The sequence below is a fragment of the Pithys albifrons genome, chromosome 16 (assembly GCF_047495875.1).
Source record: "Pithys albifrons albifrons isolate INPA30051 chromosome 16, PitAlb_v1, whole genome shotgun sequence".
NCBI lineage: Eukaryota > Metazoa > Chordata > Aves > Passeriformes > Thamnophilidae > Pithys > Pithys albifrons.
Window position 1 is genome coordinate 4,094,683 of NC_092473.1, and position 25,879 is coordinate 4,120,561.

At 41.2% G+C, this 25,879-nt stretch overlaps 1 protein-coding gene across 4 annotated transcripts in view; it reads left to right on the plus strand.

The window, feature by feature from the left end:
• RBFOX1 (RNA binding fox-1 homolog 1) overlaps positions 1-25,879 on the plus strand; it is a 795,203-nt gene that overhangs the window by 82,341 nt on the left and 686,983 nt on the right. Inside the window, exon 1 of one of the 4 annotated variants that reach the window (XM_071570955.1) lies at positions 5,301-5,366. The exons of the other annotated variants lie outside the window; for them this stretch is intronic. The gene's annotated coding sequence lies outside the window, so the exon portion shown is untranslated. Of the gene's footprint in view, positions 1-5,300; positions 5,367-25,879 lie in introns of those variants that run through there. 4 annotated transcript variants of the gene reach the window in all.

A 25,879-nucleotide genomic window follows, 5' to 3' on the forward strand; every position in this document is an offset into this window, starting at 1 on the left:
AATGCACATACTACCTTGTTTTAAAGGACTATTTGCTTTTAAGCCAGTGATAGGGGATAAAGTTTAGAGGAAAAAAATGAATTAATTGATGATTTATATCAAAGTTTTATAATTGGAAAGGAGCCTTGCATGTGGATGTGGGGATGGTCTTCAGGTGACATCAGCAAAGACTATTTATAACCCTGTTATATGCTATGGGTAAATGTTATATGCTGTGTGTAAATGCCAACATCCAAAATTGCACTAAGAAAAATATTCAGCATCAAAATTAATTTTTTAAAACTTTTTAAGAGTACATTTGACTCTATTGACTTGTACTTCAGCTTTTTTCTGCTTTAGAGTGTAAGTGAAGCCATCAAAAAATCTTTGTTTCAAAACATTTTATCTTAAAATGTAAAAGGGTGAACTTTCTCTTAGCATCAGATATTTACAGTGGAATCTCTTGCTTAATGTTACTAAGACTGTTGGGTGAATTAATTATTTTTTTAATATGGATATTAACTATTTATATAGATGGAGTTATATAAATATTGTATTTTTAAAATGCCTTTATGCAGTTTAGTCACAGTGGACAGTTTTTTACTGTCAGGAAGTAATGCATTGAAAGCTGATAGAGAAGTTGAGAGCTAAACTTTGCCATTAAAATGTTGTGGGTGTCATTTGACACTGGCTGTTCTTATATTTCTGATTTACTTGCCAGTCCAGGTCTGGGTATTTTGAATGGCAGAAATTATTATTATTATTATTCCACATTTTTCAACCTTTATGGTAAAATGCTTTTGGGAGGAAGGAAAATCTTTCCAGTGTAATTTGTAGTGACACAAACTCTTTTCACCAGTACCTTTGACTTTTTCCATTGCCTGATATAAATTAGGAGCAGGGAAATGATAACTTTTATCATTATGGGATATTGTGTCTATTGGCACTGCACAAGGAACAGGTCTATGAAGATTAATGTGTTGTGTGCCAGCATGTCCTTGCCTATGCAAAACAGTCTGAGAATATTGAGGAGGGAATTTGTAGAAGAATTATGCAGAGAATGCCAAAGTAAGTGAAAGTAAATCCAGCATCCCCATCTGGCTTTGCTTCCTTGTTAAAGGACACAGCGACATATCCCAGTTACTGACTGGTCATTATAGCTCTTCTTTGCAGGGCAGTTTCCTAAAGCTCTGCTGTGTGGTCCTTTAGCTGTGATGTTTCCTGTAGGATTTCTGGGTGGTGAAGATGAGGAAATGACAGAACTCCATCTAGGGGGCCAGGACATTCTGAAAATGGGACACTATTCTGACAGTTCTGCATCTGACTGAAGAGGGTGCACAGACTTCTCTTTTTATTGCCACCTGACCAATGCTGTGTCTCATAAGAAAACAATTGGAGAGATTTCTAATCTCATATTCCAAAATGTCAAAGGAAGGATGAGTGCACCTAGTGTTACAGGTAAAATTGACCAAATTATTGAGGCCAACAGTCAAAACTTAATTTTTAGTAATTTATTGCAGCAACAATAGACAAATAATTCACCGCAGCAACTACTAGACAAATAAGCAAACAGGACATGCTGGGAAATGCCCTGGGTGACCAGCTTAGGAGCCCAGTGCTCCCAGCTAGCTCGCAGAGACCACAGCTCACAGGCCTGGTTTTTATAGATTATAATAGTCCCTTTTTTTAGCCAGTTCTTCTTAACTTTGGCTGGTGATCGATGCTCGTGATTGATGTTGTGGAAACAACAAGCCGGTGGCCAGTTCCTCTTTTTAATCTGGGTTTTTCTGTTTTCATCTATTTCTCGGCTTCATCTGTCTTGTGATCGATGTCCTCCTTCTTTTTAGGTGATCTTATGGTGGTCCCAAAATAATTTCAGGCATGTACAGTTTACGTCTTCTTATTAATTGTAATCTTACATGGAAACTCTCCACCCCCTAATAGAAATCATAAGGTATAAGGATTCTATATAAGACCAAGATGAAATCATCACAAGACACATCTGGGGAAATATTCCAAGCCTTGGGGTTTGGCTTTGTGGTTACACAGTTAACAATTTTTAGCATACACAAAATACCTTTAAAGAAGTACTTGGTTCTTGGTTCAGGCCTTGAAAGTTTCTTAAAAGCGGCGGAGCTTTAATTGCAATGACATGACAAACTTTGCTTTGTTAAAACTAACACAAAAACTTTATATCAAACCATCAACTCAATTTAACAAGGAAATTTTATATTGATCACTTATTTATCACAACTAGTAGTTCTCTCACAAGGTTTGCTATAAATACTTGTGTCAAGAGTGCTGGAATTCCCATTTTTTGTGTGATGATTGGCACTAAGAGTTTGATACTGGTGGGTGTTATTGGGCAGTCTCAGGATAAAAATAACTACACAGTATTTAATAAAATACTTTCATGCTGTGTTCAGCTTTAGAAATACAGGGACAAGTAGTCAATAGTAGAGGTAACCTAGAAAAATACAAATTCATATCCATTTCATTGCAATGTATAAATCCATATTGATTATATTGAGGTGTTTTTACAGAAAGGTGTAAAGATCCAGCACTCTCCAGTGTTGTCAGGAGTACTTAGCGAGGTGTCAAGGATTTTAGATTTCAATCTAATCTCTCCCAGCAGCGTCCCTGCTTTCCTCAGGCAGATCACTTGATTGCAGTGTCACAGTTCTCTGCCTGTGAGAGGAATCAAAGCTGCTTCGCCTCTGGGGCAGGGCAGGGCTCTGGAATTACTGATGTGCTGACTGGGAGCTCGGGTGGAGCATCTCGGGCTGGAGAAAACACAAATCTTGATGAACGGTTGTCTTGTTGAGCTGGCAAAATGCCAACTGCCCAGTTCAGAATCAGTCTCCTTCCCTTTCCCAGCTGAGAAAAGGGAGAAAGGGAAAAAAAAAATAAACAAACCTCAAACTAGGTTTAAACTAACTATATATATTTATACAGAAAAGAGAAAATTAAAAAAAGAAAACTATAATATATTAATACAGAAAAAATTGAAACTATAATATAACACACACACAACTTAGATGTAACAACAGTTTGTTTACATCCCACTGAAAACAGATTCCATTACTCTGGATTCATAAAATACTCTAAAAGACACTCAGCAAGGCAAAAGAAAGCATAACAATAAATTGTTTCTACTTCTCTGAAACTAAAACAAAATACAATGTAGCAGAGGCAGAAGGCAAGGCACCAGGAATCAGGTGGATTTTGACTCATCAGATTTTACTTTATACTCTCTGTGACAATTTGTAGTATATTGACAATTAATAAATACAGGTTGATACTGGGAAAGAATAATGCAGACAAATGTGTTGCTAAAAGAAAACATAAGTCTTACTTTGAAAGCTACACAGAACAGAAATGAAAGAAGTACAGCCCGTTGTGGTCTATGAAACCTCGTTTGCAGATTTTTTGGGTTATTTTCATGCCAAGCTAAGGGCAAGGCAGAAATTGTTATTTCTGCCCTAGTGTGCCCTGTTCACTCCGAAGTGGGTGGGAAAGTGGAACTTCTGGTTCTCCACAGTCTCTCCGTTGAATGACTTCACCATTTGACTCCTACTTTGATCTGCCAAGTGACTTGTTTGTCTTTTTTTATTAGCTCCAAAATCTGAAACATACTTGTTTAGGAAGACAGGTGTGGTTCTCCTGAACTTCTTGCTTCTGTTCTGGGTGGTTGGGCACTGAGCAATGGTGACTAAGCAATTAGGAGTTAGCTCCTTCCATCCCTCTCTCCCGCCTTCCATCCCTCTCTCCCGCCTTCCATCCCTCTCTCCCGCCTTCCATCCCTCTCTCCCGCCTTCCATCCCTCTCTCCCGCCTTCCATCCCTCTCTCCCGCCTTCCATCCCTCTCTCCCGCCTTCCATCCCTCTCTCCCGCCTTCCATCCCTCTCTCCCGCCTTCCATCCCTCTCTCCCGCCTTCCATCCCTCCCTCCCGCCTTCCATCCCTCCCTCCCGCCTTCCATCCCTCCCTCCCGCCTTCCATCCCTCCCTCCCGCCTTCCATCCCTCCCTCCCGCCTTCCATCCCTCCCTCCCGCCTTCCAGCTGAAAAATACGACCTTTTGTTTGAGCTTTATGGGTGACTTATTTGCCAGCACTCAGGATCAGAACTTGGAGAGAAACTGTAAGCCCAGTTTGGTATCCAAACTCTGTCCTTATGATGAATACATTTTTGGATGCTGAAGGTGTTGAAGGATGCTTAATAAAGGAATGGAATAACAGCCTCCAGCTAAATTGAGCTTTCTGAGCAAGAAAGTAGAACCTAAGTCCAAAAATAGGGAGTAACTATTGCCCAGCAGAGTGAGTAGTGCCCACGTACACTGAACAGGGGGAGGCTCCAGCTGGGTGGATTCAAGCTGAGAAGACTCTTTCCATGAAAGGTTGCTTATCCCATCTCCTGCAAGGTAGGTCTGGGGGTGCATTTCTTGGATTTATTTGGAACTTTGAAATGGATCAGCAAAACATGTAAACTCAGGACTGCAGAGTCCATCATAAAATAGGAAAAGTGATCTCAGAGAGAAATCAAACAGTTTTGGTACAAGCCAGAGGGAGTAATTAGACTTGTTTGCATATTGAACAGCAGCCAGTATGTTCTGATTATTCTCAGAAAAGTGCTCCAATTTACTACAGCTTGGTGTAGAAAAATACATCTCTTTGGATTCGTTTGGGTCTGGGGCAGTGGTGCTTTTTGGTGAGTGGTTTGGTTTAATTCTTTCTTACGAAATGCTAAAATATTATCTATGTTATCTATCTAAGTATTGCAAAACTTCATAGTTTTTTTTAATTATTCAGTTGTGGTCATATAACAAATCTTTTGATTGCTGATGAAAATAATTTCTGGATTTTTACTCTTCATACCTTTAAAAATCTGCAGACATACTTTTATTCTTAGAGGAAATGGTAATGCTAAAGTTTGCTGGTAAAATTTATCTTCAGGGCAGTTGTTTATCTGATCTATGCATTCATTAATAAAGAGTCCCTGCTGTTGTTGGCTCCAGTACAACTTAATTAATTACTATTTGAAATATGGATGTGGTAAATGATCCAACTTGGTGAAACAGGAGAGCAGCTGTTGCCTTCTTCTGTGTTTGGAGTCACTGGCTTTTCTCCTTATTTGTTTGTGCCATCCCCTTTTTCATCCTATGACAATAATTCCATAAATTCTGGCCTCAGATTCATGTGTAAACCCTGCTCCCTGTTTTGTTTTCCCACTGTGCTGTCTTGTTCTCCTCTGCACTCTCCCTTTTATCACCTCACCTTACACCATCCATTATAGTCTCTCCCTCTTTTCTCTGCCATAGATTTTCAGAGTCCTGCCCTCCCTTTTCCTTCTGGTTCCTCCTCCAGTCGTGCTGCGCTCCCGAAAGCCACGTAAGTTGTTTCCTGCTCCACTGGAGAAACTGCTGCTTATGCCTTTCTGCCTTGAGATGTATTTTCCTGGTGACATGTGCCTGGGTGGTTCCTCCAAACAACCTTATGGAATTCATGAAAAGTTTTGCCTAAATATCTCCATTTTCCCTGTTAGTGCTGCTGCTGCTTTCTCTGCTCAATTACTGAGCTACCTTGATTTTCACTTCACTATCTGCCCTTTTTTCCTTCTTTCTTTTTTCTTTTTGCTGTCTGGAGGAGACACTGACAGCTAATGTTTGAATAACAGCTCAGATGGCTGCAGGGTTTCCTGCCAGCTACAAGCAACAGCATTTCTATGCCATCAAGAGCTGTAGAGAGGGAAGGGAGGCATTTCAGTCCTGCACCCACCAACTCCGTCAGTGCCATCCTCACCCATGGCACCCTGAGCTGCTCTTTGCTCACTTGATTTCTTTTCTACTCAGAATCTTTTTTTTTTGAGTTTCATCTTCAAAGCTTGCTTGGTTTGTTTAGATCTGCTCTGGCTGACCCTGCCCTGAGCAGGGGGATGGACTGTGATCTCCAGAGGTCCCTTTCAAGCTCACCCGTTCTGTGATCCTGTGAAGTACAAGAGAAATGGGGATGGAGAACAAAGAAATGAGAGCAGTGAACACTCAGTGTTCATGGGAAGAAATGCCATGCAGAACTAACAAATGCCACAGTAAAAGCAATCTAACCTACTTGCCTGAGCAGAGAAGATGTAAATCCCAATTGCAGTGTGTCAGAGGAACTGAAACACCCAGCAGGGTACATCAGATTTGACTTGATTTGCCTTTATTGTAAAATAACAACTGGTATTCCAGCTCATTTATCTGTTCCCTCGGCTGTGTTCTGTACCATTCAGGATGGGCTTTGGCAAGATTGTTTTAATTATCTTAAGGGAAAGACTAAAATGAGAGAATATGTGCACAAATGTAAGCCCAATTTAAATCCTTGATGTAACTCTCCTGTCTGAAGATACCTCTTTTATTATTTCCAAAGACTCTTTATTATTTCAGAACTGAATAGTTAGGGAGGACTTAGGAGTATTTATAGCATGTAGAGCTACACAGACCTCTAGAAATAGGCTACAGTGATTTATGCTTCTAGAAATACAGAATGAAGAAAATGTTACATTTTAGGGAGGCAAAACAGGAGTATTTAATGAGAAAAAGAGTTATTTATGAAATAACTGAAACAAAAGAGCTCATGGGGTAAGGCAGTGAAAACAATGTAACCTAGAACTGTTTTATTTAAAGAGTGGGATTTTCTTAGACTGGCATTACAGAACCAGACATACACTTTTAAAGTCATGCAAGTCTTGAAGCTATTTCCTTTTTGAAATGAGATGTTGGATTGCAAAAAAAAAAAAAAAAAAGACTTTATTTTTCTTTATAGAGGTATATGGAAGTCCCTTTATTTCATTTATATTCGACTCTCATTATCCTTGGCCACAGAGTAGGGGTTGTGTGAAAAGGGGTAGGAAGAAGAATAAAGACAGAATTTTTCATTGTCCAAAAAAGTTTTTTATTCAATCCATAAGAAATAAGAAAGCCCTTGTGCTCAGAGGAATGAATAATGATTATCAGTCTTAAAATGTATGGAACTGAAAAGGCTCATGGAAAGGTTGTCTGTTGGGTTCACTTAATGGAAAGATATCTAAGGGAATGGTATTGATTGCTGGGTTTTTTCCTGTAGATACTTGGGGTTGGCTATTTAAAGGAATTATATCAATTCTTAAATCAAATTATACACTGTGTTAATACCACATATTGCTCATTGTTATGCTTTATAGTAAGTTGTCCCTTTTCTAATTGCTGTCCTGGTAACTTTTTTTCATCCTTTCCTGTTGTCCCTTCTCCTTCTTTCTCCTTTTTGTCACTTCACTACTAAAAGCAGTAGGTTTAGAATTACACAAGCCTGGGCTATAAATGTGTATCAGCTCTAGGTATTCTCCACATAGCACTGCCCATTTCTTAGTGTCTTCTGTAGTTTATTTTTACAGACTCTTTCTTTTCTCTGCTTTCCCTAATGTCTCATCTATTCTGTGCCTTGTGACTGTGGTGTGAGAGGCTTCCACTCCACAACCCTGGAATTCTTTAGTGCCAGGAGGGGCACCTGAGCCACCCCTGAGGAGGTGCTGAGATCCAGGATGGGGTGGGCAGAGCCTGAGAGAACAACTCGAATGCCTCTGAATAGTATCCAGTGTGATATTCATAATATTCCAGGTACAGAGGTCTGTGTTTCCCCAGGGCTTTCCTCATGCATTCCCAGGGCATCTTGGATTATCTAACATACAGTTAACCAAATCACTTAGAGTAGAATGAGATTATAGTAGAATGTGATTATAGAAAAAGTTTGGGAATTTCTAAAGGGGCGTAATAAACAGATTCTGTGTGTTGTGATGAAAGTGGCTCCTTTGTACTGAGCACAGCGAACTCCCCCTTCAAGGCTTTCATTATTTTAATCAAGTGCCTTAAAATCTCTATAATAGGAAAAGACTTCAAAGGGGAGAGCTTAAAAAAGAAAAGTAAATAAAATGGAAATAATAGAATTAAGGTTTGACCCTGTAAATTGCTAACCTTCAAAGCTAATGCTGGAGAAGCACAATATTATTAGCAATAAAAAGAATTTGCTTTGCCCTTTTAAAATTACCATAAACCGATTGACTGAGATGGAATGATGTTAATATTTAAGAAGTAGGACACTAGATTCTATTATCTCAGAAACTCTGTCACCTGGTACACTCTGTAGTCCTGTTATCTAATTATTGTCCTTAAATTGCATTAGTGTGCCAGCAATTTGTCTGCTGTTGGGAAAGTAATTGACATTTGGGTTACTGCTTCATATTTGGGAGCCTCAGTAGCTGCTTGCAAAGAGCCCTCTTCTGTCAGAGCAGATTAGCTTAATTTTACCTCAAAGAAAAGAGAAAGGCTGAGTTTCAGAGTGTGTCACTTACGTGGTGCTCTTGTAATTTGGTATTAAAATTCAGGGTGTGTGTCACAGCTAATTGTCAAGAGAAAAGAGGGGGGGAAGTGGCAAATTAATAAACGACACTTGTGCCTTCAAATTAACTTTAGAGCTGCCTTCTCCTTCAGTGAGTGTGCAAGAGGGGTGGAGTGATGGGAGGAGGCAGAGGAAAAGCTGGGATGGTGTGGGTACAGGTTTCTTGGGCTCTGCTGTACTCAGTGGTGGCATCTGCAGGGGTTTGGGCACCAGCTGGACACGGGCACAGAGCTGGGGGAACACAGGAGGGTCCCCTTCCCTGCATCTACACTGGTTTGGACACCAGCTGAACACGGGCACAGGAGGGACCCTTTCCCTGCATCTACACTGGTTTGGGCACCAGCTGAACACGGGCACAGGAGGGACCCTTTCCCTGCATCTACACTGGTTTGGGCACCAGCTGGACATGGGCACAGAGCTGTGGGGGCACAGAAGGGACCCCTTCCCTTCATCTACAGAGGATTGGGCACCAGCTGGACATGGGCACAGAGCTGTGGGGGCACAGAAGGGACCCCTTCCCTTCATCTACAGGGTTTGGGCACCAGCTGGACACGGGCACAGAGCTGGGGGGACACAGAATGGACCCCTTCACTGCATCTACAGAGGATTGGGCACCAGCTGGACATGGGCACAGAGCTGTGGGGGCACAGAAGGGACCCCTTCCCTGCATCTACAGAGGATTGGGCACCAGCTGAACATGGGCACAGAACTGTGGGGGCACAGAATGGACCCCTTCACTGCATCTACAGAGGATTGGGCACCAGCTGGACACGGGCACAGAGCTGGGGGGGGGCACACAGGGGACTCCTTCCCTGCTCAGAAACTCACCCACTGCAAAGGTGCTGAAGTGCTCAACTTCATCTATAGTCCTAATGTCTGGAGGAGCTTTAGTTTCCTGTTAGCTTTGGGAGCAGGAATACTTCCAAAATCCTTTTCCATACAATTTCTGTGATGCAAATTTAAAGGATAGTTATTATTCCTTGTGGCCTGGATGGGGCAGGAGCAGCCTGTGTTGCCACAATTACATGGCACTGAAAGTGTTCCCACGTCCCTGGGAAGGGTCTGGTTCATAACTGTGCAGTCAACTGCTTGAAACTTTCCAGACAAATGTAATTTGGGATCCAAAGTTGATTAGAGATGCATGATTACAAAATGCACATAATTGTTTATGTGACAACTGGAATTAAATTTCAAATATATTTAAAATTGCCATGAGGAATGTAGTTGTCTAGTGGTGGTGAGAATTTTGCTAATATAATTTGGTTAGAGACTATTCAGCTCATTTTAAAACAAGAAAATCTTAAATCTCTTCAAAATATTTTTTTTTCACGGGGTTGTTGCATAAATTGAAGTTTATTACCTGAACTTATAAGATTGGTTGTGGCAGTGCCATCCAAGTGACACATTTAGGAATGTTGGCTCAAACTGGAGACCTCATGTGAACTTCTTTTGACTATAACTTTGAAAAAAGATTTAAACACTGATTGCACAGCTCTCGATCTGTCTTTTAAATATTTCATCTTCCATTGATAGGAATCAGGATTGTCTTTCCTCTTGATGGCTTACACATATGGGCACCTTTTTTCAGTCATTACCAAGTTGTTAAGGCCTTTTGCAGACCATGTAAGTTGATGGACTGTTTTGCATAAGCCACACTCATCTCTTTCATCTCAAAAAAACTACCAAAAAATTATGAAAACCTGAAGAAAAATGTGAGCTTGATTAAATTATCCAAGTGTCAAAAAGTTCCTGCTATTGTTTGTGATCGTGTAATTATTAATTTAAAAAAATGTTTTAAAAGCAAATTTGCTGATGACACCAAGTTGGGAGGGGGTGTCGACCTGCTGGAAGGCAGGAGGGCTCTGCAGAGGGCTCTGGATAGACTGGAGAGATGGGCTGATTCCAATGGGATGAAGTTCAACAAGGCCAAGTGCAGGTCCTGCCCTTTGGCCACCCCAACCCCCTGCAGCGCTCCAGGCTGGGCACAGAGTGGCTGGAGAGCAGCCAGGCAGAGGGACCTGGGGGGACTGAGGGACAGGAAGCTCAACAGGAGCCACCAGTGTGCCCAGGTGGCCAAGAAGGCCAATGGGATCCTGGCCTGGATCAAAAATAGCGTGACCAGCAGGATCAGGGAAGTGACCCTTCCCCTGGACTCTGCCTTGGGGAGGCCACACCTTGAGTGTTGTGTTCAGTTCTGGGCCCCTCAGGTCAGGAAAGAGATTGAGGGGCTGGAGCGGGGCCAGAGAAGAGCAACGAGGCTGGAGAAGGGACTGGAGCACAAGTGCTGTGGGGAGAGGCTGAGGGAGCTGGGGGTGTTTAGCCTGGAGAAGAGGAGGCTCAGAGGTGACCTCAGCACTGTCTGGAACTGCCTGAAGGGAAGTTGTGGCCAGGTGGGGGTTGGTCTCTTCTCCCAGGCACTCAGCAATAGGACAAGGGGGCACGGGCTTAAGCTCTGCCAGGGGAAATTTAAGTTGGATATCAGAAAAAATTTTTTTACAGAGAGAGTAATCAGGCATTGGAATTGGCTGCCCAGAGAGGGGGTGGATTCCCCATCCCTAGAGATTTTTAAACACAGATTGGCCGTGGCACTGAGTGCCATGATCTGGTAAAGGGACTGGAGTTGGACCAAGGGTTGGACTTGATGATCTCAGAGGTCTTTTCCAACCCAATCGATTCTATGATTCTATGATTTTGCCAAAAAGCATCTGAAAAGAAAGCAAGTTTTGAAAAAAACACTGGAGTTGATTCTGCAACCAAAGTGGTGATGGAAGGCAGGTTTGTGCAGTGTGAATGGCAACATGTATTGTAAAGAAATCCTGCAAGTGAAGTATTTCAGAAGAGCAGGTGGTGCCTGTGCACTGTGCCTTGTGTGAATAATGTGCTTCTGCCATGTGAGTGTGTGCCAAGCACAGTCAGCCTCATTTCTGCTCTGGGTTTGCTTTCTCTGAGATGCCACTCGGGTTGTTACTTTGCTGCAAAGTAATATTGTATTAATAATTATTAGCATGGATGTACTTTTTAAGACTTTAAAATGGCATAACTTGAGAGAGGGTCCCCTCCAGGTGATGAAGGATATTCAGAGGTGTGTGTTTTTCCCAGACTGTGAGGATTGTACCTGCAGAGGGACAGTGACCAGTGAGGTGACACTGGGGTGACACTCTGAGTCTCCTGAGTCAAACGCTAAATGTTATTTCAGTTTAAAATTCTAATAGTACCCGTAATGAGGCAACTTCACTGTTAAATCAGGAAAAGAAAAATAACCTTTTTGCCCCCAAGAACGGTGTGTTGAAGAGGTCAGAGCTGTTCTGGAGGCAGCGAGGTGCTGGTGGCAATAATGGGAATGCAAAGTTCTTGAAATGCTCCCACAGAGCAAGTTTGCAGTAGGACAAAGGACATGGCAGAAGACACTGTAATTTGCTACATTTAGGATTCTTGCTTATTATGCTGGTAGTTAGGTAAGGCCAGGTTTTTAAAGAGCTTGGGATCAGAATTTCATATTCCCAGCCTACACAGCAGCTGCCAGAGTTTCAAAATAGCTCAACTCCTCACAGTTCCTGTTCTGCAAGGCACCCAGCTCTTAGCAAAGTCTGGCTCTCCTTTGGGTGCCAAAATGAGAGCTGAACTCTCATGAAAATCTGTGAGTACACTGATTTCTTGGGGGAAAAAGGAATAAAATAAAAATCCATCAAGTGGGTATGAAAATTAGTTATAGCAGTGTATTTATTTCTTAGCACTTAATTTCTTGGCATGTTTATCATAGTCCTCTGATAACCAGAAGTCTTATTCTCTGAATAGTTGTTAAAGGACTACATATACTAAAAATAAAAGGTGACCTGTCTAATTATTTCCAGTGGATTAATGTGCCTTTTCTTTACCTTCTTTAGTGTTTTCTTTTTGAAGCACACAGTGATCATGAGGACTTTTCCTCTAAACTTTAATGCAGACAGAAACAACTGTGTATAGAACATACATGTACCTTTAATGCAGGAATGATGCCAACAATAGATGTAAAAACATTCTAGTTTAGATACAGACTTCTCAAAAGTCAGTTGTTTCCCTTGCCTTTTAAATAAGAAAAATTCAACTTCAGCAGATGAGAAGAGGGAAATTTGCTCTGACACTGCCTACAGTGAAACTGGAAAGGAACTGCTGGAAAAACTTCTGTCTTCACAATATTTGCATGACATAAAATGTTACACCAGTGTTTTGTCTGGAGTGGAGCTGGTTTCCAGTAGTGGGGGGGGATTCAAATCTGTGTTTGACAAAATGGGTAACATCATAAAGGGAAAGCAGTTGTTGGATTCAGAGAGATCTCTAAAATGTGCTTTTCACATATGTAAGAACGTTGTCTTACAATTTAAATACAAATTTTTTCTTCTTTCCATGTCTAGTCTCGTCACCATTTTCCTAAACTTTTCTGTGGCATCATTTCCTCAAAGATAATGGTTTCCATTGACTCATGAGGTACAAAATGAGAAAATAAGGCTTACCATGAATGTCACATTTAACAATTCCCAGTCTGTGTGTCTCTAATTCTGTACTTTGTCTGGCAGCTACAGTGTCACCAACACACATTTCATCATGGAATGACTACTGATATAACTTGCAATATATATGCAATAAATGTATGTTTATATGTACAATAAGAGTGTGTGTATGATGTGGAGGTTGCTGTGTGGCTTTCCCATCTCATCTATCTTGGTGCAATAGTTCTGAGTTTTCCTCCAAAGCGTGAAGTTCATAATTGAGGGTGTTTTCAGAAGTACCCACACGTGCCTTAGTGAATGTCTGAGACACCTCCTGGAAGGAGGAGCAGGCTCTGAGCTCAGGTAACAATAGATACACCAGAAGCACCAATGCCCTCTCCAAGCAACATTCATAAAGGCTGAGAACAAGTTCACCCCTCCCAAGAAAACAAGTATATTTTTGCAGCATCTTAGTCCAAACACAAATACCAGGAAGGCAAGTTCTGCAGCAGCTGCCTAAGCCAAGGAATTCATTTCAATGCCAGTTTGCCAGCTGGATTGTGCTTTGCCATTTTTAGCCTGAGCTCCATTAACCCAAATGTTACCTCATTGTTTGGGTGTTGTGCTCTGTATTTTGGGCTCTTTAGGTGCAGAAGAGAGAATGCAACATGATGTTTTCTTTCATCCTATTTCCAAACTACCTTTGGGTGTGTTTGAAACCTGTTTGTTTTCTGCCTGTGAATTTGTAGGTGTTTAAGAAGGTTAAGTCCTGCTCTCCCTGCATTTACCCAGAAGGAATGAGCCCTGTATTGGCTTTGTTCTATGAATGAGAAGATGACGTTGCCCAGCTGCAGGACTGTGTTTGCCTCCAAAGTTTATATGTTTGTGGAAGCCCAAGCTGTGTCTCAGTTTGGAGCAGCCCCTTGCTGAGGTGTTGCTGTCAGTCCCAGGGAGCAGTGGCAGTGCTGTGCTCACCCCTGTGATGTGTGCCCTGAGCTGTGCTGTGCCACATCCAGGAAACCTCCTTCAAACAGACACACAGATCAAGGGAGTCAACAAAGAGAACCTGCAAAATTCTCTGCCTCTGGATTGGAGCTTTGCTGAGCTGAGCCCAAAGTTGACCTTAAGGTTTTGTCTAGTTAGTTACAGACCAAATTTCCCATGGCAGTATCTACAGAGGAATTTAGAAAATGTGTAACTTCCTCTCCCTTTATCCCCCAACTCTTTTTTTAAAAGCAGTAGTGGCATCTTTTTGCCTTTTACACAGACTTACTCATGCAAAATGAGTATTTTCCTAGGATAAGTGCCAGAAGGCAAAAATTGTTATCTTTGAATGGAGCTGTTTAAAGAAAGTCACCTTGAAAATGTATTAATTTATGGAACTTTTATGTCTGTAGGCATGCGTGAGTGGCCATCTCAGTGCAGCGAGGAGCTGCTAATGCAGAATTGCTGTTGCTCAGCAGCACCCCATGAAGCTAAAGGCAGCTTATTCAACTGAATTAACAAACAAAAAATGGCAAAAAAATTCAATGTTATCTGCCAGAATTAAAGTATACAAATGATCTGTCAAATCCAGGTGTTAGGACAAGCAGCATAGCTTAACTTGGGGACTGGGAGAAGAAACACCTGCTTTTGATGTAAAAAAACCTGCAGATGTTATGAAATGTGCTTGATGCTAAATAGGGAGCACAGAGGTGTTTTCTGGGTGCTCAGACAGGCCAGGAAGCCTCTGAAGGGGTTAATGGTTGAAGTGGGGGGATGTTTCTTCAATCTTCTGAGGCATCAGGATGCTGTTTTCTCATGCCCCTCCAAGTCTTATCCATAACCTTCTTTATGTCTCTGAAGAAAATTTGGAAGACAATAAGATGAAAATTAGTAAAAAAAAGTCTACTATGTTTTCATTTTTCTGGTATATGTTGAAGAATCATTTGCAAGCATGTTTTACTCCTTATTCTGTTGGTTTTCCCCATGCAGTTTTTGGGAGGATTCACCTTTTAGCCATGTTGGCTTTCCATGGTTAATCCATCCAAGTGTTCATCCAGTTCATCCCAGAGTTGAATTGCCCGTGGGTCAAACATGAGTTAAAATGCAACTTTCTTTTTTTAATGTGACTTTTTCCAGGTATATTCTTGCCTTGTCTTTAGCAGCAGAGAGATCACAACTGCAAGATCACTTACACTGTGTGGTGGACCTGGAGTTTCACCAAGAGATGCTTTGCTTAAAGGAAATGGGCCAACCCAGAGTCATCATTTGGTATCTTGACCAAGAGAAAACTGAGGTCTAGAATTTTGGAAGGCAAGCAATAAAAAATAATCTGAATCCTCAGCATTTCCATGTGCAGGTTGCCAATCCTGATACATTGGAGGAAAATGTTTGTGCCCCTCTCTCAGAAACTCTTCTCTGTTGCCATAATGAATTAATCCTGGCTGTGGGAGTTGAGGGGGCTCTGGTCACTCAGAGAATAACAAAACTTGTGACAGGCAAAAATAATGGAGAAAATCCTTGTCGTGGTTTAGAAAGGATCAAGATTGCATGGAGATGTCAGTGGGAAGTGCACACCCTTTCCAATTAGCCTCGGTACACCCAGAGGTGGAAATCATAAAATCTTTTTGGTCTTTGTTCTTTCTTTTTCCCAGACCTGATGTGCAAGGGGTTTCTTTTCTTCCTGTACCTTGCAGTGACAATTCCCCTGCCTTGTGGCCTCAGACCTTTGCTCTCTCTGAGTCTCTGTTCCTTTACCAGCAATGCTTGGGCTCATCAACTCAGTGAGTTTTGGACAGGTTGGATTAGAGACTAATTTGTGGGCTGTTGATTCCCCACCAATTGTTTGATTTAGGCCACTGGCTGTTCTTTTGGTTTGTCATTTTGTTGTAACCCAGCAGAGAGCCTCCTGCAGCGCTGAAGTGGAGCATAATCCTCAGGTTTATAAGCACCATCTCTTGGGGGCTTAGTCTGTGTTTGTATTTCATGAGGTTTCTACACCTTGGAAATCTTGGGCACTTCACAGCCTTTAATGAGCTGCCCCTCCCAACTTTGCTGCTGGGTAAAGAAGAACCTGTTGTTCCTGTTACAGATGGAGAGAAAAGCATATAAATATTAAGTGATGTGCCCAAGGTTACTTGGCAGTGTAATGAGTGTCCTGACACTAAACTGCTGGACCTGATTTGGTTTTTTTTCACTTTAAGTCATAGATACTTTTGAATTCTTGTTCAAAACAGTGTTCAAAATCTTCCAGGTTCAGGCTTTCAGATAAAGGCTGGTAAGAATGCAAGTTACCTTTCTACCCTGAAATGCTTACAGTCCAAGAATGGAAAATAGGAAGGGCACAGCAGCACAGGGAGGTTGTTCCCTGCCCCAGGTCACACACAGCCACTGGCAAAAGGATGAAGTATTAACCATTTCTCAAAATAATTTCCTTAATATAATTTTTGCTGGTTATTTCCACACTCCTTGTTTGTCTGATAGTTCAGTGTTTGGTTTTTTGTTGTGGTTTTTTTTTCTTCTGTGTTCCAGAGGCTCTGTAAAAGGGACCTGTTTAGTGGGAATGGCTGATTCAGGAGTTCATTTTAAATATGGCTTAATAGGATGCAGAGTGTGGTTCAGGATTTATGAATATTAAAATTGGAACTGTACCTTTCCTGCTGGGCTGGGGAGGGGCTGCCTGCACATGCTTTTTAGTGGTAACATGCTGAGGATGATTTTATATTTCTGTGGGTTCTCTAAGATCTATAAACAAAATCTATATGACAGAAACAATGTTGTGTTTCTAATAAGCTTCAAAGTTTTAATTTTTTTTCATTTTATACGTTGCACAGTCCTGATTAACCAAGAACATATTTCCCCATAGTTTTATAAAATAGCCATATATGTCATTTTTGTAGCTGTTTAACACTGCATACTTTAAAAAGGTTGTTTTTCTCATGAAAGAAAGTAATTTTCAGGTCTTCAGATACTGAAATGAGGAAAACTGAGTGTTTTAGAAACACTGGAAGCTGAGGACAGGGCTGATGGCAGAAAGAGCTGGGTTAGGAAATGAAGAAGTTTGGGACTCCAGAGATGCTGAGATGATGCCAATAACAGCAGCAGGAATTAGTGCTCAGGATCTGGTGAGAGTTTGGGAAATTCCTAGTTGAAATTGTTGGGATAATCTTTTCTATTCAGAGCCTTGCTTGGTACTGTCTCTGAAACTGTTCTGATTCACTGAGTTAGGAGAATAAGAAACTTTCTAGTCCAGATAAATGGTTGAGAAGGTGGTATAAAAGCTCCAAATACAGATTTACTGGAAGAAAAGTGAGCTGTTTTCATGACACTTTTGGCACTGATGATTTTTGTATTCAAAGAAGAATGTAGGCCTTGGTTGCTTCTTGAATTTGGCACAGATGGACTGTAGCCCTTTAATTGTGTCGTGCTCTGATGGCTTCATTTCCCAAATAAGATCAAAGGAAAATTCTAGATGGTGGTCAAATATATATCAATGAGAGCTGCAATATTGTTCTGAAGGGTGTGCTCAAAGGCAAACCTTACTCAGTAAACAAGCAACTACCCCTCCAAAAAGTGTCCAGGAAATCCATCATTCTGTTCCTGCTAGATTAAGATTGGGAATAATGCAGTTTGTGTCATCAGCACACAGCCCTGTGTTCCATACCTGGGGCTAAGAAAGCTGCTGTCTTTTTATTCTTTTTTTCATTAAAGAGTTGTCCATTTTGCATGGACAGGAGAGTAATTTGAAATAGTAAGAAGAGAAATGGCACACACAGTTTTTGTTCATTTGTTCAGGCTCTGGAGCTGCTCTGGGGGTTGTTTCCAGCACTGCCATGGTGAGGTCTGGGGACAGGCCATGAGGGCACCTGCAGGATTTAAAAGGCTTATGTGTGGAATTAGAGTTGAGATATGAAAAATGGCTCAGTGAAGAATTGGTGCTTATTGCAGGTTATAAAAGTAATTTCTTATTTCCTTTGAATAATGGCTCCAGATGTGAGTGAGTATCTCAGCCTGTTGTGCTCAGGTGACAGCTCTCCTGGGATGGAACAGCCTTTGTGCTTGGCATTATCTGGGTGAAGTATCAAGGAGGAGAAGCAGAGAGAGAAATAATGCCCAAGTCTGTCTACGTGTGTTCCAAGCAGCCTCTTTGAAAGCCTTTGAGTACCTGTGAGTGAGGTCCAGGTTGGTGGTCCTTGGCATCAGGGAGTGCCAGTTTACTGTTTGCTCAAGGACCAAGTACTGCCTTTAAGAGATGGGACATGAATCTCTCTCTTTTTTTTTTTTGTTTGAATATAGTTTATTAATTGAAGGATAGGGAAAACAGCATAAAAATGCAATACTGTGTACTTAATTTTTTATGATGCTTAGTGTCCAAAGATTTTTCTTTTTCTGCATAGTAAACCAGTGTGACTTAGATTTCCATTCTCTATCATCTCAAACACACAGTATGATTGAAAATTGTTATATTTAAAGCTTTTAGACAAGCAGAAGTGCAGGTGTTTCACATGTGATTTTATCTCTTTTATACCCTTGTGTCAGTTCCACTCCTACATGTATATTCAGGTGAGGTCTGTGGATCAATTACATATTCAAGGACTGTAATTAAAAGTGTGCAAAGTGATGAAAGGGATAAGTAAACTACCAGTTTAGTTCTGCATGGTATAAAATTCTAAGCATATAGAGAACATGGTTTGTCTTTTTTCCTCAAGCCTCACATTCACATATGTAGGTGTGAACTGGTTCTGTGTAAATGTTGAATGTTCTGTCCACTGCTTGTATTTTAACAGCCTCTGCCATCTTCCCAGTGCTTTAATTTTTCTCTTGTCCAGCTTCACTAATGACTTAATTTGTCCTTACTGAAGTCCATTCTTGCTTTTTGAGCACTTATGGAACGTTACTGAAACCTGTTCCTGACCCCTTTGGTGGTGGTTTGGGGCTAATCAACACCTTCCACTGAATTAGCCTTCTCTCAGTGGGGCAGAAATACATGAGGGGCCATCCTTTATGTGCCCCCCAAATCCTCCTACCGGATCCTTTGCTATCCTTAGTAAGGATCCTGCCCTTTGGCCACCCCAACCCCCTGCAGCGCTCCAGGCTGGGCACAGAGTGGCTGGAGAGCAGCCAGGCAGAGGGACCTGGGGGGACTGAGGGACAGGAAGCTCAACAGGAGCCACCAGTGTGCCCAGGTGGCCAAGAAGGCCAATGAGATCCTGGCCTGGATCCAAACTAGCGTGGCCAGCAGGCCCAGGGCAGTGACCCTTCCCCTGGACTCTGCCTTGGGGAGGCCACACCTCGAGTGTTGTGTTCAGTTCTGGGCCCCTCAGCTCAGGCAAGAGATTGAGGGGCTGGAGCGGGGCCAGAGAAGAGCAACGAGGCTGGAGAAGGGACTGGAGCACAAGTGCTGTGGGGAGAGGCTGAGGGAGCTGGGGGTGTTCAGCCTGGAGAAGAGGAGGCTCAGAGGTGACCTCAGCACTGTCTGGAACTGCCTGAAGGGAAGTTCTGGCCAGGTGGGGGTTGGTCTCTTCTCCCAGGCACTCAGCAATAGGACAAGGGGGCACGATGGGCTCAAGCTCTGCCAGGGGAAATTGAAGTTGGGGATCAGAAACAAATTACAGAGAGAGTGCTCAGGCATTGGAATGGGCTGCCCAGAGAGGGGGTGGATTCACCATCCACCCTGGAGGTTTTTCAACTGAGCTTGGCCGTGGCACTGAGTGCCATGATCTGGTAAAGGGACTGGAGTTGGACCAAGGGTTGGACTCGATGATCTTGGAGGTCTTTTCCAACCCAATCCATTCTATGATTCTATGAAGGGAGTCAGTGAACTGCTGCTCCACTGCTGGGGTCTTTGCAAGGTGTGATGGGGGGTATGATGCTCCAGTAGCATCCATCCCAAAATGCCAGGATTCTGCTGTTAGAGGAAGAGGATGGTGCTGTGTCCCTAAATCCCTCTGAGTCTCATGGCTGGAAGGAAATCCAAGGGAAAGGAAGGATTTTTTTACAGCTTTAAGAACATGCAGAGTGGAAACTTGTGAGGTTTGCATAACTGAGGATATTATTCATACAAATAGTTGCTAATGACTGTTGATAAAGATAACTTCAAATCTCTGAGGGAGTTAATTTTAAATAAAATGAAAGTAAAACGACCAAACGGTTACTATAAAAGGGATTAGTGACAACCAGTCATTAATGACAACATGATGACAAGGAACCTCAGTGGGTAAAAGCTCATATAAATTGATTTTGGCTTTGCAGTGCCATTCTCATGATTGTCTCATGAGCTGTTCATGGTGCATTTGCATCCTGTCACTTCAGCTCCAAGGTCTCCTCCTGGCACAGTTTGCTGTGCTCAGTAACTCTGGGGCTCTCTGACCTTCTTGGTAGGGGTTTAGGTAGGAATTCTCCTTTTCTTTTCCAAACATTTTAATCTTACATTAAATGCTCATTTAGGAAGAACAAAATTGACTGTATTTCTGAACATTTGGCTTTAGAAATTGTTCAGTGTCTTAGCAATATGGGAGCAGTTTAAGGTGAAATAAAGATTGCCATTATTTCCCCCGGGTGCACCTTGCTTTTGGTCACTGTGTAGTTGTTTAAATAAAATGCATTTGATTATAACTTAATACAAGGTTATTCATAAGTCTTAGCAAACAGACCAAATTCAAGAGGTTATAGAAGAAATGAGCTTGTTTTCTGGTCTTAACTTATGGCTTTGGTTTATTTTCTTATTTTCCCTCCTCTCCAGTTTGAGTCAAGGTTAAAAAGTGAGCTGTGACTTATCTGCCAGTGACTTTACCTATGATTTATCTTCTTTCAGTGGGCTAAGACTGAACATTTATTATTGTTTCACTTGTAATTTTGTGCCTCCTTGAAATTAGTTGTTAATTTAACAGTGCATTGTCTACTCAGATACTCTTCAAGTGCAGAATGGGAACTGAGGCTTCTGCCTTTGACTCCTGAGATGCCTTGGCTGATATTTTTCTGTGGCTGTGCTTCTCTGACCACATTCTCTTATTATCTCCTCTACCTTATCAGCACCTCACTGAAGCATTATTATACTAAAAATATCTATTTTTAATATATTACCAACAAAACTTTTTTTCAAGCTTCTGCAGAGCTTTAAAAAACCTTGTGCCTTTGAAGTACTTCTGCCACAGTAGTTTTAATGAAGCTACACAGAACAAGGAACATGATTCCTTTAAACATCAGCATTTCTTGACAGAAGGGAAAGATGAATAGATGAAATCCCTTGGAGGCCATGGAACTTTTCCCATTAATTGTAATGATTCTCGATAGAAACCGCAGAAAGAGGAGAAATAAGTGTAACAACATATAAAGTTGGATATAGAAATGGATACTAGTTAGAGTTTTATGAAAAATCCTTTTATTTTCAGGAGCCAAGGAGCTGTGGTGGGAGGGATGATGTCCTGGCAAAGAGCACAGGGCAATCTCAGAGTGGAAATGCTGCTTCTCAGAGTGACCATCATATTACAAACAGACAGGATAAGATTTAAATTGGTGGAAGCATTTTGAAATAGTATTGCTTTGTACTGGTGAAGAAGTATATAAAAAATTGGGGTGGTTTTGATTCTTAGAAGTATCAGTATATTAAATGGCATTACCCAGCAACAGGAAAATGTGCTTTGTATAAGGAAATAATACTGGATTTTTCATGCAATGCTTTTGTGATTGGGATCAGAGAAATGGCATTGATTATTTTTGCATTTCTCATTTGTTGATATAATTGTGGAATATACCAGAGCCTCTTTTTCCTATGACTAAATTGCATAAGCACAGAAGTAAAAATGAGTATTTTAAGATTGCTTGAAGGCCAGTTACAGCTTGGCTCTCCACATCAGACAGTGAGCACGATGAACCTTTTTGGTGACTAATACAAGAAAAACTGCCCTTCAGTGCCAATTGCTGTAGAGTTTCTCAAAGCTGAGTTGTCTCCTGCACAGTTTTCCACTGTGGTGTCCTGTGTTTGGATGGAGTCACAGCTGCTACCATAGAATAAAATGCCAAAAAACAAGGAGTTCTCAGCAATTTGCTGAACTTCATAGGTGTCAAATCTTGGATGTTTTGTGTCTCCTGATGCTTTTCTTACTGACCTTCCAGAGAGGAGATAACAAAAGGGATGAGCACATACTATAACTTTATTAGTATTTTAATCTCTTTTGGCCAGTGGTTCAGGTAATTACATATCATTATCACAGGATTAGTCTGTCCTTTTTGGTACTGGGCAAAGAATAAATGTAAAATTAGGCCAACCAGAAGCACTGAACCAGGTTAGTTCTTTGGCCAATGGTGCTGAAAGATAAAATGCAATGTTTGCGATTCTAATTTAAAAAATTGTATTAAAGTTACAGAGAAATTGCATTGATTTCAGTCCATTGATTTGAGTGAAAACAGAGACCCTTACTTAGGAGCTAAAAATACAGCAGGAAAACACTGCTAGGAAAGCAATTTTGGTTGTTCAAAGGTTTTTAAATGTGACTCCTCCCTGCACAGTTAGCCCAGGGTAGCTGTCCCTGAGAGTAGAGACTACAAGTCATTGGAATTGTTGAGACAAAACAGATTTTATAATTCCTGTGTGTGACATAATCCCTAACCATCAAGAACTGTTTTGGAAGATACTTCTGCTTGCAAACTCTGCTTGTGATTAATAGATGACTCCAGACTGCTTTTGTTGTATCAGTGACTGTGCTCTAACCAGGAATGGGAGAAAATGATTGCCTTTAATGGGGTAGCAGCTGTAAGGGTGCCTTTATATTAAGTGACTTAATGAATACTGATCTTGAAGCAATAAATCAAAATGCAAACAGTCTACTCTAATCAAGTAAGCAGAATATTTCAGATACTTAAATTATATTAAATGAACACTTCAATCAAGGTATGTACCTGCAAATGTTCTTGTGTTTAATCTAGTTACTGTTTGTGTAACATCACTTTTGGATTATATATTTAACATAGACTTGAGCTTTTTTCCTCTTGTGTTTTTTTTTTTTGTTTTTTTTTTTAATTTCTTTGTTTTGTTTTTGTTTTTTTGTTGTTGGTTTGGTGTTTTTGGGGGGGGATTTTTTTGGTTGTTTTTTTTTTTGTCAGATTTTTTGGGTGGAGAGGGGTTGTTTGTTTGAAGTAAATGAATTGCTTGCAGAAAAATTAATAATTCCCAGTAAATCCTGTCCTGACTCTGAAAGAATAATCAATGAGGTTATTGTGAAAGCTGTGAGCAGTTTCTTCAGTATGTGTAGCTCTAAGTGTCTGTATTTACAACTTGATTTAGGGGTGTTGGTGTATTTGCCATCTATGCATACACACATGGCACTGTATATGTCTGTGTATATATATGTGTGTGTGTGTGATGTGCACACACAAGGGGTGTCAGCAGCCATTAAAAAGAGATAGTCCCATCATTTTCCAGGAAAATAATATCTGTCCTGACACTGCAAATACACAATATGGAAATGAAAAGGAAATTACATTTTGTATGCTGAGATTCTAATTCTGGAATCCCTTGTGGGATTCTTGGGAGTGTTTTTCACAGTTCAAGTGCAGTTGGATGGGGTTGGGTCCTGAGCTACATCCAGGTGCAAACTCAGAATTACTTGCCTCTTTCTTTGCAAGGTGCTGCTCTTTGCTTGTTTAGGAAATATTTGTACACCTTGGCATTTTCCTGCTTTGTTTCAGTTTGCACAACTGTTTCCACTTCATCAAGATTTATAATACATTTCAGTTAGTTTACTTACTGACCAAACTCCACACCTGCAAGCCAGGGGCAGATGATGGGCTGTAGGGGCAGCTTTGAGCCACATTTGCATTTCTGTTCAAGCATTGCCTGAGAATCCACCACTGAAGAATGAATAGCTACCTTTGATATTGTATTGGTTTATACTTATTTTTTGTTCAGTTTGTTTGTTTGGGGATTTTTTGGTGAGGTTTATGGTTTCTTCTGGTTTTTTAGAAGTGGAAAATAATACCACTGAGACTTGTGTAGCTGATTTAAGTATTCAGAGGTCCTCAGTATTTGACTCTTCCCTTAATTTTGGGACTAGATTGATATTTTTGCCTCGAGGATCATTCAGCTTTTGTTTCTGGTGTCTCTGCTTTTGTCTGGGATCAGAATGTACAGTTGATCTGCTGCTTGATAGTTTCACAACAGCAAACTAGATTCCTAAGAGCAAAAAAATAGAGCTGTTTCAGTGTTGCAGGCTGCTTGTCAGAGCTGAGTTGTAGGGGAAAGTCTGCACTGTCTGTCACCAGAACAAAGGATGGAAATGTAACTATAAAACATGAGCTGTGTTTGGATTAACAGGCTACCAGAAGGGGATATGATGGCTCCAAGGTGCAGTTATAGCATGGAGCTGTACAGTCTGGCTTTTCAGAATGTGCAGGATGTAAAACACCATCAGGAACAAACTACAGCTATTCCTGGGTTAGGCAAGGACAGATCTCAAGCCTGAGCTCCTCCCAAGTATCCAACAAGGTCTTGGCTGGGTGGGTTAGCTGACAGACCTCTTTATTGGACCAAAAAATATAAATTGTATCAAATAAAACTGGTACAACCTTTCTAATAGGCTGTGGCTGTCCCTAAATGTGACACTTTATGAGATGCCCTAGTGCAGATCTGAGGGTAGATATCAGAGGGTTGGCATTCATTGTATTTACTTTAACAACACCTTGAAGAAAGCAGTGGAGATGGAGTGAACTGATTTTCCTGTGTCTCCAGCCCTACATATTTTAAGGAACAGACAAATGCAGTGGGAGGCTTTCTGCTTTATTTTGAGAAAAAAATCCTATTTTTTTTCCGCGGTCATTTTGTTCCCAAAGCACCAGAACATCAAATCTGTCAGAATTCAAGGAGCATCTGGATGATGCTCTAAGTCATATGATTTTGTTTTAGGACGTCGAGGCAGGGACTTGGAGTCAATGATCCTTGTGTGGGTCATTTACAACTTGAGATATTTTTGATTCTGTTCTGTGATTCTGGTTGAACTATTGCACCAAGGGTTCAGGGGATGGGATCTGATTTAGGCCATACTTCCTAGTTAGGGCTAAAAACTGATAGATAATAACTTTGTTCTGTGAGCAGAGTTCATCTTCTCTTGTCCAGGCTGCAATTCTGATGAGCTCAAATTGGAGGCCCATAGAAAAGTATTCACTGAAATTGTCCCCTTTTTTTTTAGCTTAGCTTTCATTTGTGAGAAGTCAATAAAAGATGGAACTGTCAGTCACAAGTTCCAGCACAGTAAACTCTGAGAGTACCTTTAGTGTCACCTCTAAATGTTGCTTACTTCCACTGGAAAAAAAGAACAAATGCTGTTTTACTGCTTTGAAAATGATGTTTCTGCCAAACCCAGCAGAGGCCACAGGCAGTTAATAGTGCAGGGAGAATTGTTCATATGGACACCATCAGTCTGCTGTGCACTGACGTTGATGTTGCTGGCAGCTGACAGGGAGCTTTTCTAGGCAATCCAGGGAGGTCCAAAAGGCCACCTTTCCCCAACTGCCATTAAAGTGCCTCTGTTTTGTAAGAGCAGCACATCCTTTGTGCCCTCATAATGGAGTTCCCCCCAACAGATAAGACAGGCCAAGAGGTAAAAGTGTTATCACAGGAGAGAAAATAGGTTAAAGTGCCTTTATATTTGCTAAGCCTTTTTATTCCTTCACAATTAGAAGTTAATCTTAAGAAACAATAGTTCACTCACTGGGGTTAATTCACTTTTTTGATTTTTATGACCAGAAGTCACACGTTGCTTTCCAGTGTGATCTTTTAAAGGTACTTCAGCCAAGTGAGGTTATCTGTTCATCTGGGTGATGCATCCAAAAACTAATCCCTTGGAAACTGTGCTGTGGCACAAATGTTTGCTGCTGGTCACAGTGTAATGATGGACATGCCATAATTAATCCTGAGGAGGGACAAATTCTGCATGGCTATGGCCTGTTGCCCCTTTTCAGTTTTTTTCTGACAGAGATGGCAATGTCCTAGACAGGAATGGATATCCCATTATACCAGTCCATAAACTTTTACTGATTCTATGAACACCT